Genomic DNA, 17,982 nt, shown 5'->3' on the forward strand with positions numbered 1-17,982 from the left:
CTGATCTCATGAAAAACGATGAGAGCATGAAACTTAACATCTCATCTCCTCTATGCAAAAAAATCTTGTTTTTACCTTCGAAGTAGATGCTTCTTGGAACAAATGGGACTATTGCAGTGTCTTACATTTGTAGGACATCAACTGATAAACTGACCCTAGGAAGGGCAGGCTTTCTATTAACTACTGAAACTCCAAACTTCAAAGGTACAGCACTGGGTATAGTTATGCTGAAGGGACCACGAATAATTTGTGAGCCAATGTACACTGCTTGTGCTATCTGTAGGATGACTGAAAGCATTAAAGATACATGATCTTTTATCAAGGAGCTACAGCAGTAACAACATCAAGCTCTAGAATCAGCAAGCAATAGTTTACAGGTTAGTGCTTTGAAATATTTATTTTGTCTGATTTTAAAATGTTTAGTCTGGAACATTTTAAATTATACTTTCCCACTGTATATATTTGGCTTGTGGAGCCTGTCTCTCTGACTCTGGACAAGTATGGACTAGGAGTTACTGTATTTTATTGTTTAGAAAACCAGTCTGTGGTTGAAGCCTAATGTAAAAAGCCAAGTGTCCTTTTGAGAATGCCAGGGTCAAAGTGCAAGGCCAAAAAAAGGGAAAATGAGATAATAGGAATCTTGTGAGATTTCTCTGGTGGGAATAGAGACCTCTGAAGCCTAAACACAGTGGAAATTTATAAAATAGTGCCCGAATGCATGTGCTAACAATAGTAAATCTTCTGCAAAGTATCATGATTGAGTTCTAAGTTGAATAAAATAGAATAATAAAATAGTAATCTCTTAATTGCTTAACTGACTTGGCCTCTGTTGTGACCAATGGGACTTTAAAAGTCACTTTTCAATATTTTAGTGAGGATTTGTTGTTTCAAAAAATGTGTCCCAATTCGCAAGGAGACTGGGGCAACAAGCATGTAAGTTTATCTTAAAATCCCAAGCTGAGTCAAATAGCTGATTTAGGACAGAATTATTAACTCAGTTTGAGTTCACATTTACAGGTTAATAGCTATCAAACGTTTGCTCTCACCTTCCTTTAATACTACACTTTGGCTACACTTCGACTCCCACCACCCATAATCCCTCCTGACAGGTTGTTGCTGGAGAGGAAAGAATTGGGATGCCTTATGGAAAGTGTTTCTGTTGTTGGCTAGGTTTGAAAACCTAGCAAAGAAACTAGATTGCAGAAATGTCCAGAACCAAGTTAAAATGAACATAGAAATGACACAGTAAAATACGTGGAAATTGAGCAATTACAGCTGACTGCTTTGATTAGGACTGGATGTACGGTTATATACATGAGGTATAAATATATACATTGATGTATATACTTGACAACCGAATAGTGAGTCATATGGGATGGGAATGAAATGTTTCAATATATGGGGACAGGTTCTTCATTCAATCACAGCTAAGTCAGTAGGAATGGGGGAAACTTCCTGATTAGGCATCATCAGCTGGAGAAAAAATGAGACAAGTTTTTCTGTGGCCCACTTTTCCCTTTCGTACTTTCCTTAGCTGCTTGCTTTTCTCCAAACTTTTTTTGCTGTCCTTTCTTTTCCTGTTAAGAGCCAACTCTGTTTTCACTTATAAACGAAAGGTACATCTGTTGGAGTGAGAGCAGAGATTGGCTCTGTTCTCGAGGGGTAAGTTATAGTTATGCCTCTAGTGGTATTTTCGCTTGCAGCAATAACAAGTGATGTGGCCAGTGTTCCACACAGAGGGGTTTTTTTAGCTGGATTTAAAAATCTTTTACTGTTTTTCTACTGAAGATCCTAATGCAAACTCTCCAGGGTACATCACAATAAAACTTACACTGATGGCAGACCTGCTTTAGTTCAAACTGTGTCCAGCTACAACCAGTTCTCATGCATATTTGTTTTTCAAAATTAAGATGGCCTTCACCAGTATTTTTGGTACTCTTGAGACATGATGACATTTAATCATGAAAAAAGCTTTAGACACAGCATGGGAAAGTGCTTTATTTTCTCTCACCATTTCCCTTCAATTATGATATAAGTGAAACCAGATAGAACGCAAAATAAAATCCACTCGACTGAAATATTTGCAGCCTTCATATACACATATTCTCCCACATTCTGGTAAAAGCCTCTTTCTCTCTATTCTCTCCCAAATTTAACATGACCTTTAGAGCTAATCACATCTCTGAAAGCTTTTCTTTATTATTTCTTTGCGGGCAAATAGATAAGTAACTGCATTATTTAAAACAACTTAAAATGTTCATTAGGGAGTGCCTAGTCTAACAAAGAAGGGAATGAGTGGATACTGTGCTCGAACTGGAAAAACGTATCTATGGTTTGGTGATCAGTTTCTGACAGTCTGTCTGGACTAAGAGATGCAGTAAAAGTTTGGGTTGTACCCCTGCAGTAGTGCTTTTGCAGTTTCCCAGCGCAGGGAACCTGCCATGTTCCCTGTTGTGTCCGTGCAGAGAGTGTCCCAGGTCACACCAGGAGTGCTTGGCCAGAAGACCTGGATATCCTTCACGTTCGCAGCTGAAAGAAAAAAGAGATGGGTTGCATGGGAATGCTTCAGGGCCTCTCTCTAAAGAAAACAAGGCCCTGATTAAAGAAATCACTCAGGGTTGTGTATTTACACAATCCACTAACCATGGCAGTAAATGGAGCTTATTCATGAATTTAAAGATGGGTTATTCTTTCTGAAGAAGCTTAGTGTCCCAAAACAGGCTCTCTTGACTTGCAGTTGGGGTCCTGGCTAGCTGTAGCCACATAAATTCACCAGTGCAACTGTGATCAAGGCCTACCATGTTGTTTAAGTATACAAATACATATTTAGTTATAAACAAGTTAGGACATTGTAACAAATGTGGCTAAAAGCTGTACTGTGGAGAAGAATGAAGGTTTCTGATATGTGTGTTCTTTTCCCCCAGCTTCCACGTCTGAACTACATTAGGAAGTCTTAAAATAGATGGGGAAACATGGACCCACATTTTATTGCCTACAAAGTATATGGATAAGAGATTTGGGGTTTTTTTATAGATCGGAAATGCCATTATGTATTTATGTATTTTATTAGTGAAAGAACAAGGTGGCAGGAGGTGTATTTGTGACAAGAGGACTGTATTTCTTTTATAATGGGGATACTTTGGCTTCTCTCATCAAGTATTGTGCAGCCTCTTCGATGTATATAGTTATCCACTGCAGAATTGAACCCTTTTGTGTTGTTTCTTCCTAGCTACATACTTCGTCTGATGTACTACTTGTTTTTTTCCTGGTACAAAACATTTTTAGTTGCACCAGATCAGACTGGGGATAGTTAATGGAAACACAGCAGACAGAATGGGGATATTAAATGTGGGGATAAATGTTATCACGACAACAGGACTCTTTGTAGCCGTAAGAAGAAGAGTAAGACCTGCCCATAAAGTAGGTGAGCAGTATAGGACCTGTGGAGGAAAACTGAATATTGGGGTAGACACATGGAAGGCACCGAGATGCTCAAGAGTCGTAAATAGATTAGGGTACATAGAATAGTGCGATTAATGTGGTTAGTTGAGTTAGTTAGCTGACCTAAGTTCATTGCACCAAGACGGGTGACTGTCTGAGGGAGGAAGCTGAAGAGCTCACTGGAAAAAGCAGGAGTAGCAGCATCAGAAAGAGAAATGTCAGATAGTCTTTCGTCTTCAGCATTTTGGCGAGTCATGCTGGAGAGAAGGTAATTGGTGGTAGCTGTGCTTTATTTAGTTACTTAGATACTGTATGGAAACCACCACTTGTTTGTATTAAGAACATGTTGTTTAAGTGGGATTAAGAATTTAAAAGAAAGCTGCCTGGGCAGCCAGCCAAACAGGAGATATCCATTTATAGTTTAGCAATGATGAGCCAACATCGGGAATTACTAGGCCAAGTTCCTCCACGATGTAAACTAATATAAGTAAGCCTGAGGCCCTGGTGCATGAAACGAGGCTATGTTTCCCCAAAATGTAACAGACACAAAAAAAGCTCCTTGTTGTCAGCTTGTAGAGGTTCAGTATTAGCATAAGAAGTAAGTGAATTCTGGCTGGATAGACATTTGCTTGCTGAAAACGAGGTTCATACCAGGAAGGAAAGCTGCCAAGGAGATTGTTTTTTGGTGCTTAAAAAATGAGAACTTGCTAAAAACATGAAGCTCTGCAGTGTGAGAAAAGGCAGGGAAATATCCCCTGCTCTCCCATGTTACTAAGCTCAACAGGGAAGGGACTTGATTTTGAACATTTGTTACTTTTTTTAAAATCATGAATCAGCTGGATGTCACTAGATGAAGCTACGCATTACGAAAAATACCTACAACAGAAAAAGTTTTAACATAGAAAAATGTAAATATCTCTTTCCCTCCATTCTCCTCACAGTTGATTCCCAGACTTAAATATTGAAATAGCTTCACTAACTTATTTTATATGAAGGCATTTGCTTCACATGTTGTCTCATTCAAAATTAGCTTTAGCTTTTTGCCCACTGATTCCCCAGTATCCTTTTCTCAAGCAAATGAATGTAATAAAAAAGCCATGCAATATTGTTTTTCTCACCATATAAATACAATATGATATCATAACACACTCAACAAATATGATGGTTCCTTTCTCGGCTCTGAGTTTACTATATTATCCCGAACTAATTAATTTTCTGAAAGCTTGAAAGCTCTGCTGTGGATTGCCTAAAATTGTGTAAATGGTCCCAGACACTGGCTGCCAACTGTCTGGTGTCCCTACCAGTGGGAAGATGATTTAAGTGCATAAAGTTCTAGACTGCTCTCAGTTTAAAGGAGCTTCAAAGACCTCTGTGGTCTCTGGGGACAGAGTTGCATCCTTGTGACTTGATACACCAGCTGAAGAAAAATTGATATAGCATGGAAATGTTTTGTCAAGGGCTTATCCATTATTTACTGTTGATCGATGCTGAAAGTTGAAGTTTGAAAGTTGAGGTCAGCAGTTCTTTGTCTCAGATATTTAACAGAAAACAATCAGAAGAGTTGGAGCTGGGAGGACAAGGGGTCCATTTGATGAAACGCCAATTGATCACCCGAAGACTTCTCCCTTTGGGAGTGGCTGTGTGACAGAAGTTTGATTCATCATCTGTCCTGTACAGACAGGGAGTAGTGAATGCTTTGTTATTGTGTTCACCTTTATTTGATTAAGCACTGGGGACTGTTAGGTCATATGGAAGGAGCAGACAGGAGTGTAAACAATTGAGAAGATGCATGGCAGCGTGGCAACTCTCTCTCAGATGCGCCTGAATATTTAGCTCTAAATCTGATTACATAGGATTTAATGCAATATCATGAGCTGAATAATCCCTGTGTGTGAAAGACAGGGTACTCTCTGTGTTGTGGGGAATGTGCTGGCAGGAAAAGCAACAGGTGACTTACCATTCTCTGAATGAATCCCAGCCTCCGTAATAGCCTCATGCACTGGGAATGTTGTGTTTTGCAGTTTGCTGACCTACTTTCCATAAATTACTTAACTTCTTGAAATGTAAAGTGGTTCTGTCAGGACAAGTGAAAGAACTGAGCCCAGAATGTCTAATGCCATGAAAAAAAGGGCATCTGTGATTACGGTGTGCTTGTAATGCAAGTCTTTGGGAAATGAAGCGTGTACAAAACTTGAGCTAGATCGTGGAGAACATGTATTTCAAGAGCAGACAGGAGTCATGAACCTATTTGGCAGTGCCTTTTGGAGAGAGTGAGAGATGGTAACTGCTAGGAAACACATGTGGCTGGGTAGCTACTAGGTACCTGAGAGCTATGCTGGCTTGCCGGAGCATTGTCCTGCTGTGCGCAGCACACACTTAGTTTGCCAGCTGCTGGAGTAATAGCAAGAAACACTCAATGAAGCAGCAAAGCAAAAATCTGGCAAAAATGCTAGGAACAGTGTAGTTTTCTATTTTCCAGGGTCTTGATGATATCTTAAGTTTAAAGGTTAATTAGATGGCTGAAATTATAGGAACGGAGGGAAACCTTTAATGGCATTTTTTACAATGGCATTCTGCACAACAGATACTGTGTATTTTGTAAACCTCTGTATTAGAGATTTGAGCATCAGTAGGAATTCTGCAGTGTCTCAAGGCACACTGTTATGTTTAAAAAAGATCCATTTGAGGTGAGATAGTTCTTTTTCAGATAACTTGCCTTAGAGTATAGGAAATGTGGCTGAAAATTTGGCATTTTAAGAAGCCATTTTCCATTTGGTTGCTGTCTTCAATCCCACAAGGATATTGGTGTAAAAATGCATGAGATTCTGGGTGCTTCTTAGGCCGATCTGGCCCTGCATATGAAATCATAAACAAAATGGCACTTTGAATACTATAATAACCTATACTCTTGTGCTTGCTAATTTTTGCAAAATTATGCCCTTGAGAAAGCGTGAAGTTAATCGTATTTAGTTTAAGGGACAACAGAAATTCATGGCTGATACTGGAGTTATTAATGATGTCTAATTAATATACCCATTAAAAGTTTGCAAGATTAATCTAACAAGTAAATTGTAACCAAGTTTAAATTGGAATTTTCTCTAAAATTGGTTTTCCAGACTTTTAGGAAGGATTTTAAACAGAAGTGCTGTAGTTAATAAGAAATCCCAGGCAGCATTATTTATATGAAGTAGCAGGCCGAGGGATTGGTAACAGGATACTAAATCTTTTTTCTTTACCTTACCACTGTGACTGTAATCCTTAGTGATTTTAATGAATAATTCTTACAATCTGTTGACTGTTTGCTAAAATACTTTAAATTACTAGGTCCTGGATTTGTTCAGCTGGGCAGCTGGCCACGCTGCAGAAAGAGCTGATGTTATCTGACACAGATCTCTCATGGAAGGAATGCCAGCCTCCCCAGAAGGTCGCGGAGGAGAGAGCGAGGATTGAAGGGAAGGAAAACAAAGAAGATCACCAAGATTGTGCCCGAGCTACTCAATAAAAACCAAAGCCAGGTGGCATTGACTGGGTTGTATGCGCCCTGTTTGGGGATAACTCCCTGTAGAGTTACATAGCATTTTGTTTTGTCTTTCTTTTGGGCTTCATAGGGTGCGCCCCTGGCCTCATGACATCACTAGTATTTTTCTGTGTCATTTTCTTCTGTTCAAAGATTCTGAAAAAACTGGGAGGGCTTTGTTGCTGCCAGTTACCAAAATGTTTCTGTAGCATGAAATTGAAAGTATGTGTTACATGTATGGATGTGGCTTGTGGGCACGCAGGAGTGTTTCGGGGAGCAACACCCATAAAGACTTGGGATACCCTGTTCACGAATACATATGGTAATCCAGACATCAAGATTCTTTGTATAGTGAACAGCGAGTATGTTATGTGTCTAGGCCTGGCATGAAGGAGAGGCTGCTTAAGCCAGAAAGAAACACTGACGATAGAGGTGTTTGGGTTTTTTTCAGATTTAGACATTTTCTTGGAGGGGGGGTGGTGCTGAGCCAGGCATGTTGATGGGATTTTCAGATTGAAAGAGCTTTTTGGACTGAATTACTCAATTTACTTCTTTGAGTATGAACCCCTGATTCACTTTTTTTTCCTCCAACTACTGAGTAGTTAGTTTCACCTGACTGATAAAAATGAGAATTACAAATTAAAATGCTCTTTTGTACATAAAGAGAGCATGAGACTAATTTGTGAGGTTCCAGGCATGTGAAGGAGATGGGTTGCAAGACTTGCAGTTTGGCCAGAATGGCTTGTGGGCACGCACAAAGTGATGTGATTTACCTTGGTGGCTACAGCGCAAAAACCTGAAGCCTCTCAAGTGTTCAGCTGGACTACCTAGGGAATGCTTATTTGTGCTTAAGTACCAAATTGGGTTTATGTTGGGCTTTTTTGGCAAATGTAAATTTTGTGTACGTGGCCCCATGTGATGTGGTTACAGTTGCACAGAGAGTCTGTCACAGAGACCTGAATCCCTTCCTAGAGGCATAATGACTGGGCTGTATCTGATTAATCTCTAAACCCACCAAAATCACGTGAATCTCTTTTTGTGTTTGACAATTTTGTGTTGGACAATTACAAGCAACTAAGTCACTGTGGTTTAAGCAGTTATTGCACCTTCTGCTGAATGTTATTCGTTCTTAAGTGAAAAAGCTGGTACAATGGGCAGATTCAGAGTCTAAGGAAAGGAGCTGGCGACATGTCATTGCAGCATTTTTACTTATCGTTGGTTTGGACTGGCAATGCAGGCCCACATCGCAGCTGAAGGAGTGGTAACATGCAGTTGTCAGCAGGAACAATTTCTTCACATGCTGTAGCTCAGCTGCTTGAAATGGTCTTTACAATACATTAAGGTGAAGTTAGAAACATTTAAAGTTATCTTGCCAAAATTACCACATTACAAAATTTCAGAAAACTTCTCAATTTGTAGATGTACAAATGGGTGAAATGAAATACAAGGAAATCCTATGAAGATACTCATATTTTTTATAAGACTATTTTATTAACTAGGTGCTGGCAAGGTGTAATAGGTTAGAAGTGGACCTTTTTGTAAATGCAGAATTCCCCAGGTATTTAGGGAAGATTACCATGACTTCTAACAACCTATATTTTCTCTTACTCAGGTCGCCACTAACACAGGCATTTTGTTTCAAGCAGTGCACCCTCCATGTCACATGTTGGTAAAATTGGATGTAGGACTGCATTTACGAAATTCCAGCTTTTCAGCTATTATGTTACGCTGTAACAGTATCTGGGACAGAAAGTGATTCATGCTTAGGGAAATAGTCTTTTTTTACCTACATGTCTCCAAATTTCCCTGGAAAATCTGGAAAGAATTTGCTTTGAGCAAGTACAGTTCTCCTTCAACACTGTATTTTTAAATCTCTGTGTACCTAGAGACCTCTGTTATATCAGCATTATTAATGATGATACTACTGAATGGGTTTTTTAGAATTAGTTAAAAAACAAGAGGAATTAGAAAGGAAGGAAAAAAAAATCTCTGCAGAGAGACATTCTTTGTGTAATATAATTCTGTAATTTAAAACTATTGGCCAAATTTTGTTTTACAGTGATTGAAAACTGGAATATAACCATGGATTTTGGAAATAATTTTTTTGTAAAATCTTAAGTCAATGATCATTAATCTCAATTTAAAGACTTCAGTGTGAATTATTTGGAGGAATAGCAAAAATTGATGTGTTGCACCTGTTTTTCTTTTCATTGTTTTAGTATAACTTATTTAATACTAATTTAAAGGTGGGAGGTGGAAGGTAAAAGGTAGGGGGTATTAGAGATTTTCAGAAGTTGTTGGCTGATTTTTTTTAACAGCAGCTGCCTCAGTGAATATAAAACACTCTGTGATCTATATTGTACCTGAACATCAATTACATTATGTCAAATTGGGTTTATTTTATTAGGGAAGATGACAAAAGTAAGTAACTATGTTCTTCTCATATAAACCCTAATCAAACATTTCCTCATAATTGCAATGTATCTGACACAGGTCTAAGTGGAAGGAAAGATAATAATTTGCATATTTTAATCTGGAGGTTAGGGACCCCTGTCAGAGTAACAGCCTGGTCCGGGTCAGCCAGGAGAAATAGAGAGGAGAAAAATAATTGAAAAAGCAGTTCACAACAAAATGAAATTTATCTCATTGTCACTTAAGGTTGTCTTCATGTCTGTCTGTAAGAGAGAGGTCAGCCTGGAAGTGAAGGAGGGAAGGGAACAAATATATCTCACTAAGGACCAAAAGACAGTTTTCTTTTCCTTAGTAACAGGAGAAATTGTAATATATATTTATGAAGAGGACTAGGGAAGAGCCCACATGGCACATACATACCCATTACAAAACACCAGGTGTCCTTTTACTAGCAGCACTGCAGACAGCAGGTATATCTAAAGGTTGTCCTCAAAGACAAGCTCTGTGCTGAGCGTGAGGAGTACTTAATGAAATAACTCACTACAACATATTGATTTTGAAGGCAAGAGGGCAGGAAAGGATTTTCAGCAAAATTAAGATTTCTCAGTTGAAACAGCTGCAGTGGTGGGGCTCATAGAAGCTCTTTGTCAGGATCAAGGGCAAGCTGTAAGTTTTTTCCTTTCCTGAGCTTACTAGGATGTCAAATGTAAAACTGCAATGTGAACTTCTGTGCCCGGACCAGCTATAAATTCCACCTCCCACAATATTGCTGAGGGGACAGTAACCTCTCGGAAGACCCCCGCATTAACTGTGGTTACTGTGCGTACATGTGTGTGTTTAAATTCTTCTCAGTACCTTGTGTTTTCAGTGGAGTTTTGCATTAACCAGACCATGGCAACAGCAAGAGATGAGGGCAGGGGAATGTTAGTTTAAACGGAGTAGGTTTTAGTGAAGATTATTATCTTGGCCCATCACCTCTCACAGGAAACAGAACTCCTGTTTTCTGCACGAACAGGTCGTGGAAGCAGCCTCTTGAGTGTTGCAGGATCCTGCCTCTGAAAAAGATTGGAGCGATAAGCCTCTCTTCAGAAAGGATTTGCTCCCCCTGTTGACACCCCTGCTAGTCATAGAAGCAGAGTGTCTTTGCTTGCGTAGCGTATTTTTGTGGAAGTGCAGGCCATTCAAGGGACACCCCCCCCCTTCTGCTAGACCCTCATTTAGGTCTTTTCATGAGCAATGAGGCAGAGCAAAAATTAGCAAATGTATCAGTGTGTGGTCTTCTAATCACAAAGGCTCCTGAATTATTATAAAATGCACTATGTTTTAGGGTCTCCACTCATTCTTGTACTCAGAGAAGGACTTTCTGACCATATTGTACCACTGATTGGTTTGAAAAGATGGAGTGGATCCTCAAAAGCTGTGTGTCTAAACAGCAGTATTAGCAGGGCAAGCAGTTTCAGCCTTCCTTTCCACATTAACTAAGGAAATCACTTTACATCAGCACAGAAGATTGAAAGACGAACTCTTGACTGAATATGCTGAACTGGGAAAATATTCTGGAAAAAGACAGGAAGGCAGGCCTTGAATTCCATAGAACAGCAATGTGGAAGTGTTGTTGTTTTGGAAAATTTTCTTTTGGACATGTAATTGCACAAAAATGTCTGGTGAAAAGAAAGCATTGCAGCTGAGCGTCCAGCTCTCCTGTGAGATGTATTTCATTGTATATATGAGTCACTTCTGGGAAGCAGAACTTAATTTGCCTCAAAAAAGGGTGCTGTTAGAGTAAAAGGAACAATAATACGTTCTGTGGCAGAATGAGACAAGTGAGATCAGGGTGCCATTGTGTCAACCATGGCAGAAGTACAGAGCATTGGGTCTGGCCCCAAATACCTATGATTGAAATATGATTGATTACACACTAAGTTAGCAGTGTATCTGTAATAGTTTAACCTATCTGTATGTACAAGCAGCTGACTATTTTTACTCTTCCTTTCCTTCCCCTGGTAAAGGGGGGAAGTTTTATTCTCACGGTGTTCACCCATACCCAATTAATGCCCTTTGAGAGATCAGAAGTCAGTGGCAAAGCAGGAACTGTAGCCTTGGTCTCCAAGGGATAGTGCCTTACCTTCTTCTGTGTGTGAGTATGTGCCCATTTACAGCTTAGGATTGAAGCAAAACTGATAGGATTCATCCCTGGACAACATGAACTGATCAAACGAGCTGAAAAGCAGGATCCTAGTCAGCAGAAAGAGCATGAGGATGATGCACATAGTGCGCTCTGTTTTGCTCTTGCAGTAACATAAATTGGTATCGAGAGGAGAATTGTATTGCTGATGAAGTTATCATCTTCCCTTTTCCCTCTCCCCCAAACCCCTGCTCCATTTTGTCATGCCACAGATAAAGAGCGGACTGGCTCACAGGATTAGCAACGGAATGCTCAGTTTAGTCAGGCTGCTCTGTTTCAGTTTTACTTAGTAGAACTGGAAGATGTTGTTTTCTGCTGTCTTGTTCATCAGCCTGTTGCAAAACGAGTTTGCATCATCTTCAGTGCACAGAGTTCCATGTTGCAAAGATCATCCCTGGGAAGTGCTGGGGTAGATTATGTGCACCCATGAATCACCAAACGTCTCCCGTAAGTGTCTAATATCTTCCTGTCTTGCTAAGCTGCACTTGTGTTTAGTTCCATTTCAGGACAAGTCTGTACTAGGTCCGAATAGTTATATCAGTATGTTATGATGGCAAATGCCTTCACGTTTGCAGTGCTTTTACACAGGCAAAGCTGCAGCACTGCCAAGACTTATTCAAGCTTCCCCAGCACTCCCCTGAGTATATGCAGTTGTGCTAGCCAAAGCATGCTTTTAATAGCATATCTTCATAAGAACTTTTTCTTGTACAGTGTTGTTGGTAATAGTATGAAGAGGAGAAACCTTTGACCAACTGATCTGTGCCAGCAAAATATGTACTGTAAATCTGCCTTTATCTACAGGAATCATAAATTAAAAGTAACTTTTGGGATATAGAGTAGATAACGGCTTGTGTAGGTTTTTAAAACAGTGGCAAGGCATTTACTGTATTCATGTAAGTGTTACTGTGGTGCACAAAGCATACCTCTGTTTTTAAATTTCTCCAGTTTTAAAATATAGGCCTTTAGTTTCGTTTCATTGCTTTACCTCTCTGCTCCAGCAAAACCAATACCAAGCCTCACACTTCCAAATAAGCAAATACAAATCCAGGGGAAAGCCCTCAACAAACTGCCTTTTCAGATTTTTGTCTTAGGCAAAGACTGCAGGTTTTCAGTGATGGCAACCTTCACTCTAGAAGATGGGCTAAGCAAACAAGTGAATTCCGGTTTGACCATAATGCCATGAATCTACTGGAAACACAGAGAGGTTAGCTCACATTTAACCAAAGCTGCTATCAGCAGGAGGCAGCATTCTAAGGCATTTATGCCTTATTTATTTACGAACCAAATGTTTATATTGCACAACTTTCTTCAACTAAAAATGTGGCTAGTGACGCTCAACTTCAGAATATTTATGTCCAATGAATGATGTGGCAATAGAGCAGTCTCCTGGCATTTCACCACTTCAGATGACGTATTTATAAATGGGAGTGATACGGTTCAAAGGAAATGTGTTACAATAGCATAAGACCTAACATATGTTCTAAGATGGAAATTAAAAAAATGCCTTCATGCAGGGAGTTGCAAGAGATTTGCTCACTTGTTTATAGCAGAACGTTGCTTCAGGGTTAAAATTTCCACATTGCACATTGCCTTGTTGGCTATACTTCTTCTGGTAGGAATTTCTAGCTCAGCTGCAAATTCCTGCCCACCTCCCCACCTCCCTCTGCCAGTAACAGTGCAATTAATACCATTTGTGTGATTTTGGTAAAAATAAGTATCTGACCTGTTTGTTTTCATGCTATACTGTTAGGATATCCCATCTATAAGGCTCCCCTGTGAGAGACTTTGTGGTAGGCATGCGTACATCTGAGGGATGCAGAATCTGATGAGAGTTCTTGGAATGGAAGACTGGAATTAAGCTACCCTGCGTGCAGGGATTATCCAGCAGGTAAGGGTGGAAACCAGTTTATTCTGAAGGCATGAACTAAAGGCTGGAGAGACTGGTTGGGTGGTAGTTGGTGATGTTCAAGTCTTTTTGTTATTTTGGTTCTTATGTATTTCAATAAGCAGAGCACTTAAGAAGTTAACAGCGCTTTTAATAAAGAAACTAGAATAGATCAGCACATTCAGGTGATACCTGGCTCAGTATCTGCCCAAGCTAAGGCTACAGAAAGATAATCTACTGGAGCAAATTGGAAATTCTTTGTGACAGAATGGTTTTCATTAGAAAAAGGCCAGCTAGTCACAAACAAAAACTGTACCTCCCCTTCTTCCTCCAGTAATGTGTCAGTTTTAATATAAAACTTCACTGCTTGGCTACAGGGTATAATTTTGGCCCAAAATAACAGGCCTGGGATGAAAAACCTTATGGTTGGTAGATTTTCTGGTTTCATGCCTCATGAACTGAATCCTGAAACTGTTTATTAGCTGATTCTGTTTTCCACTCCACAACAAATGAGTGGGAGCCGGTTTTTCTATAACAGAGGGAGTAAACAGTTTCTTGTATTCAGATACCCTAAGTGGAATGCAACCTCATGGTAGTCTATGGCATTCAAATGCAAAGGAAAATTAACTCTGTGGTTTGAAAAACCAAAGCACTCCCTGTGTAATGCACTTTATAGAGGCAGATCCCCAGAAAAGCCATATGACCCCACTTACCATATTTGTGGCGAAGACCAGGATCTAAGATGATGAGGTGGACAGAACATATATAAAGGCAGATGAAGGCAATAATCTCTCCATATGTTTTTTTTTTCTTTTCCTCTGTAACATGCAATACTGCTTCCCCTAACATCTTCATAGAAAATGAAGGTAGTATGGGCTATGAGATGAGGAAAATGAAGGAAATGGGTTGAAAACTGGTTGAACTGATGGGCTCAGAGGTTTGTGATCAGTAACACAGTTCAGCTGGAGACCAGTCACTAGGGCTGTATCCCAGAAATCAATCCTGCAACCAGTATTTCATATCTTCATTAATGACTTGGATGATGGGACAGAGCATACCCTCAGCAAGGTTGCAGATGACAAAAAATCTGGAAGGAGTAGCTGATACACCTGATGGTTGTGCTGCCATCCAGAGGGATGCAAACAGGCTAGTGAATTGGGTGACAGGAACCTCATGAAGTTCAAGAAAGGGAACCATCAAGTCCTGCCTCTGGGGAGGAAGAACCCCATGAACCAGGCCAGACTGGGGCCAACTGATTGGAAATTAGCCTGGCAAAAAAGGCCCTGGGGGACTTGGAAAGCACCAAATTGACCATGAGCCAGCAATGTGCTCTCACAGCAAAGCAAGCCAACAGTGTCCTGGACTGCATTGGGAAGAGCATTGCCAGCAGGTCAAGTGAGGTGATCCTTTCCCTCTATGTTGCCCTGATAAGATGCATCTGGAGTACTGGGTCCAGATCTGGGATCCCCGGTGCAAGAGAGATAGGGGCACACTGCAGTGGGTCCAGTCAAATGCCACAAAGGTGATTAAGGCCTTGGAGCATCTGACATGCGAGGAGAGGCTGAGAGTTGGGAGTGTTCAGCCCAGAGGAGAGAAGGCTCTGGGAGATCTTATCAATGTGTATAAATACCCGACTGGGAGGACTAAAGAAATGGAGACAGACTTCTCATAGTGGTGCCCAGTGACAGGAAGAGGGGCAATGGGCACAAACTGAAGTAAAAGAAATTCCATGTAAACCTTAAAAAAACCCCAACCTCTTTTTAACAGTGACAGTGGTCAAACACTGGAACAGGTTGCCCAGAAACGTTGTGGAGTCTCCATCCATGATGACATTCAAAACCAGACAACGTCCTGAGCAACCTGCTCTTGCTGACAACCATCGGGTGTATCAACCACTCCTCCCAGCTGTGTTATCCACGATCTTGCTCAAAGCAGGGGGTCGGGCTAGGCAATCTCCAGGGTTCCCTTCTCTCTCACCTCAGCCATTCTGTGATTCTATGCCAAAACTCTCCACTGACACTGCCAGCCATTAATTTCCTAACTGTAGTTAGGAGATAAGTGAGGAACTGTGGCAGAGACAGTTTTTGAGAAGGCAAGAAATCTTGTCCTTCACAGAAATCGTTTGCACTTACTGTTCTTCTATTAGGTACCAGTTCCCCCTCCTACCCTGTATGCACCCACACGTGCCCACATATGCATGCTCACACACTCCTTCCCTCTCCTCTTACACAGAGAAATACACAGTGGAAGAGATGTGTGTTTGTGTGTGTTCAGTGTGGTCTATCTATATGTACAGGTCTTGGGTTTTTTTTTACTGTAAGGAAAATAAACCAAGAGGGTGGTGTTTTTCCTCTCTCATGGCGAATTCAATGGCACTCTACACTGCTGGCAGTTTAATGTGAGAGTGGAGCAGACAATAGTTGTAAGGAGAAATGGAATTACATTTTGGTCCCCTTTAGTTTAAGCAAATTTTCAAAATTAGGTGTTAAAATGCAAAACCACTGTAAGAATGAATTAAAATGCAGAAATTGCCACTCACAGGAAGCCTGCACAATTCTAATTCTAAACATCCTTAGAAAAAAAAAAAACATTCTGTGTCTAACGATCTTTTTTCAGAGAGGGGGGTGGAATGGTTAATTTGAATTACAAAAAAGCCTTGATAACCCCCCACACATCAATTTACCTGTGAACAAAAAGATTCACACAGAGAAAATGGGACTTGGGACTATTTGATAAATTACTGCAGACTGCTTGAATATTCCATTAGCAAAATAATAGCTCGTTATGGAACCCAGAAGAATGTGGTATAATTATGATAGTACCATCCCCCCCACACACTATGGGGTAAGAGGAATGCAAATGTTAGAAATGATAGCTACTTAACCACAGCTTGGAGATAGGCCTGAAAACAAATGGAAGGGTTACATGATCTCAGGCATTCATAAGGATTTCTCCAATGTCAATGCCTTAAATTGCTGAATACATTCCAGCTAGCTGAAGGTCATATTATTAATAGTCATCTTTATTGTGGTAGAGTACAAGAACCCACAAAGAAGGAGGAGGCCCTTTTGCAGATGAGATGTAAACAAAGAGCAATTGAGAGCCTCTGCCCCAAAGTTCTTACAAACTAGAGCTAAACAAACAAGGCAAAACAAAGGGCTGCTGCAGTGACACAAAATAGCATTTTAGTCCCACATCTGGTTTTGTTTGTTCGGGGCTTGGGGGGTCACTTTGGAGGTAAATGGAATGGGAAACCAACCAGACAGAATGAGAGACCACAGAGGGGAGCAGGGTGAGGGGGTAATCCGTGATGAATAAAAATTATTTCAGGTTTAGAAACTTCTCTGAATCTTAATTACTTTTGTGCTTGTGCCAATGGCCAGAGCTCCTGGCATATGTAGGCAAAGATGGTGTACTGCTATTGCCCCGTGCCCAGAGTGCAGGCTGCTTGGCATGTGGTGTAAAGAATGAAAGGGGGGTCTCTGTATAATTTACTCAGAGTTTGACCTTGCTGCTCCCAGCTTTGTAGTTTGAGCTCCTCCCGCCAGCAAGCTCCATGCAGTGCCCTCACCCCTGTGCTCTGTTGTGATGCAGATATAGCTCCTCCTCTGTGGGCATTTATATATGTATGTGAATGCAAATTGGGAGAAATACAAGATCTGTTTTTTTAAGACCAGGTGCCTCTGAATTCAAAGCTATGATTATAAAAATTGACTGAACAGAGCTCACATCAGCTCTGTCTGCACAGGAACACCTTTCAGTTGTTATGCAGGACCTCAGTCTTGGCATGGGGTTAAATCTGTGTTCAACCTTTACCTCTTATTGTATTCTACTATTAGCAGTTCGAGTCTACATAATCTCTCCTCTCTTTCTTCAGAGTAAGTAGCTGGTGGGTCATCTCTGTGTTTTCTTGGAGGTAGAAAGCACGTGAAAAGAAATCTTGTAACATTTTCTAAAAAGTCCTTAAAACATTAGAATCTGGAAAGGTGTTGAAGAACATGGATTTAATTGATCTAAACTGATGGTTTTTTGAAAGCACTTTCAGCTAGCTAGGTAGCTACCCATGTTAGTTCTAGACTTTAAGGGTAGGAGGAAGAAGAGAGAAAGCTGTTTGCAAGCTCTTAAACCCGCAGCCTGTGTGTTAAAGCTAAGGCTGTTTTTTATTTCACAGCAATCCCACACCAGCCTTCTGGCTTTAGATACTGGTCCAATGCAAACATTGGGATGGCCATCATCTGATGGTTGGCTCAAGATTCAGTTGAGTAGAGAGCTTAATGATTTGGGTGTTAGGAAATTTTAAAGCACCAAACTTGGCGCTACCTTAACCAGTCACTAATGGAGTGGCGTCAAAGATCTCTTATGGTGAATTATTGATTGTCTCATGAGCATAGGTACAGCAGTATCAGCTGCACCAAAATGAAGAATTAAGTGCTCTTTATCCACTAAAGAACTGTGTACTTCATTGCATTCTTTTCTATATGCTTCCAAGAAGGTAGAAGAGTTAGAAAAATCATGTGAGAATATTCTGTTGACTCCAAGGTT

At 40.4% G+C, this 17,982-nt stretch overlaps 1 long non-coding RNA gene across 1 annotated transcript in view; it reads left to right on the forward strand.

Moving 5' to 3' along the window:
- LOC138690271 (uncharacterized) overlaps positions 1 to 7,689 on the forward strand; it is a 33,901-nt gene extending 26,212 nt beyond the window's left edge. The window contains exon 5 of the long non-coding RNA XR_011329071.1: positions 6,766 to 7,689. This is a non-coding gene — a long non-coding RNA (uncharacterized lncRNA). The remainder of the gene's footprint in view (positions 1 to 6,765) is intronic.
- Positions 7,690 to 17,982: the final 10,293 nt, after the last annotated feature.

This window comes from Haliaeetus albicilla, chromosome 21 (assembly GCF_947461875.1).
Source record: "Haliaeetus albicilla chromosome 21, bHalAlb1.1, whole genome shotgun sequence".
NCBI classification, from domain to species: Eukaryota; Metazoa; Chordata; class Aves; order Accipitriformes; family Accipitridae; genus Haliaeetus; species Haliaeetus albicilla.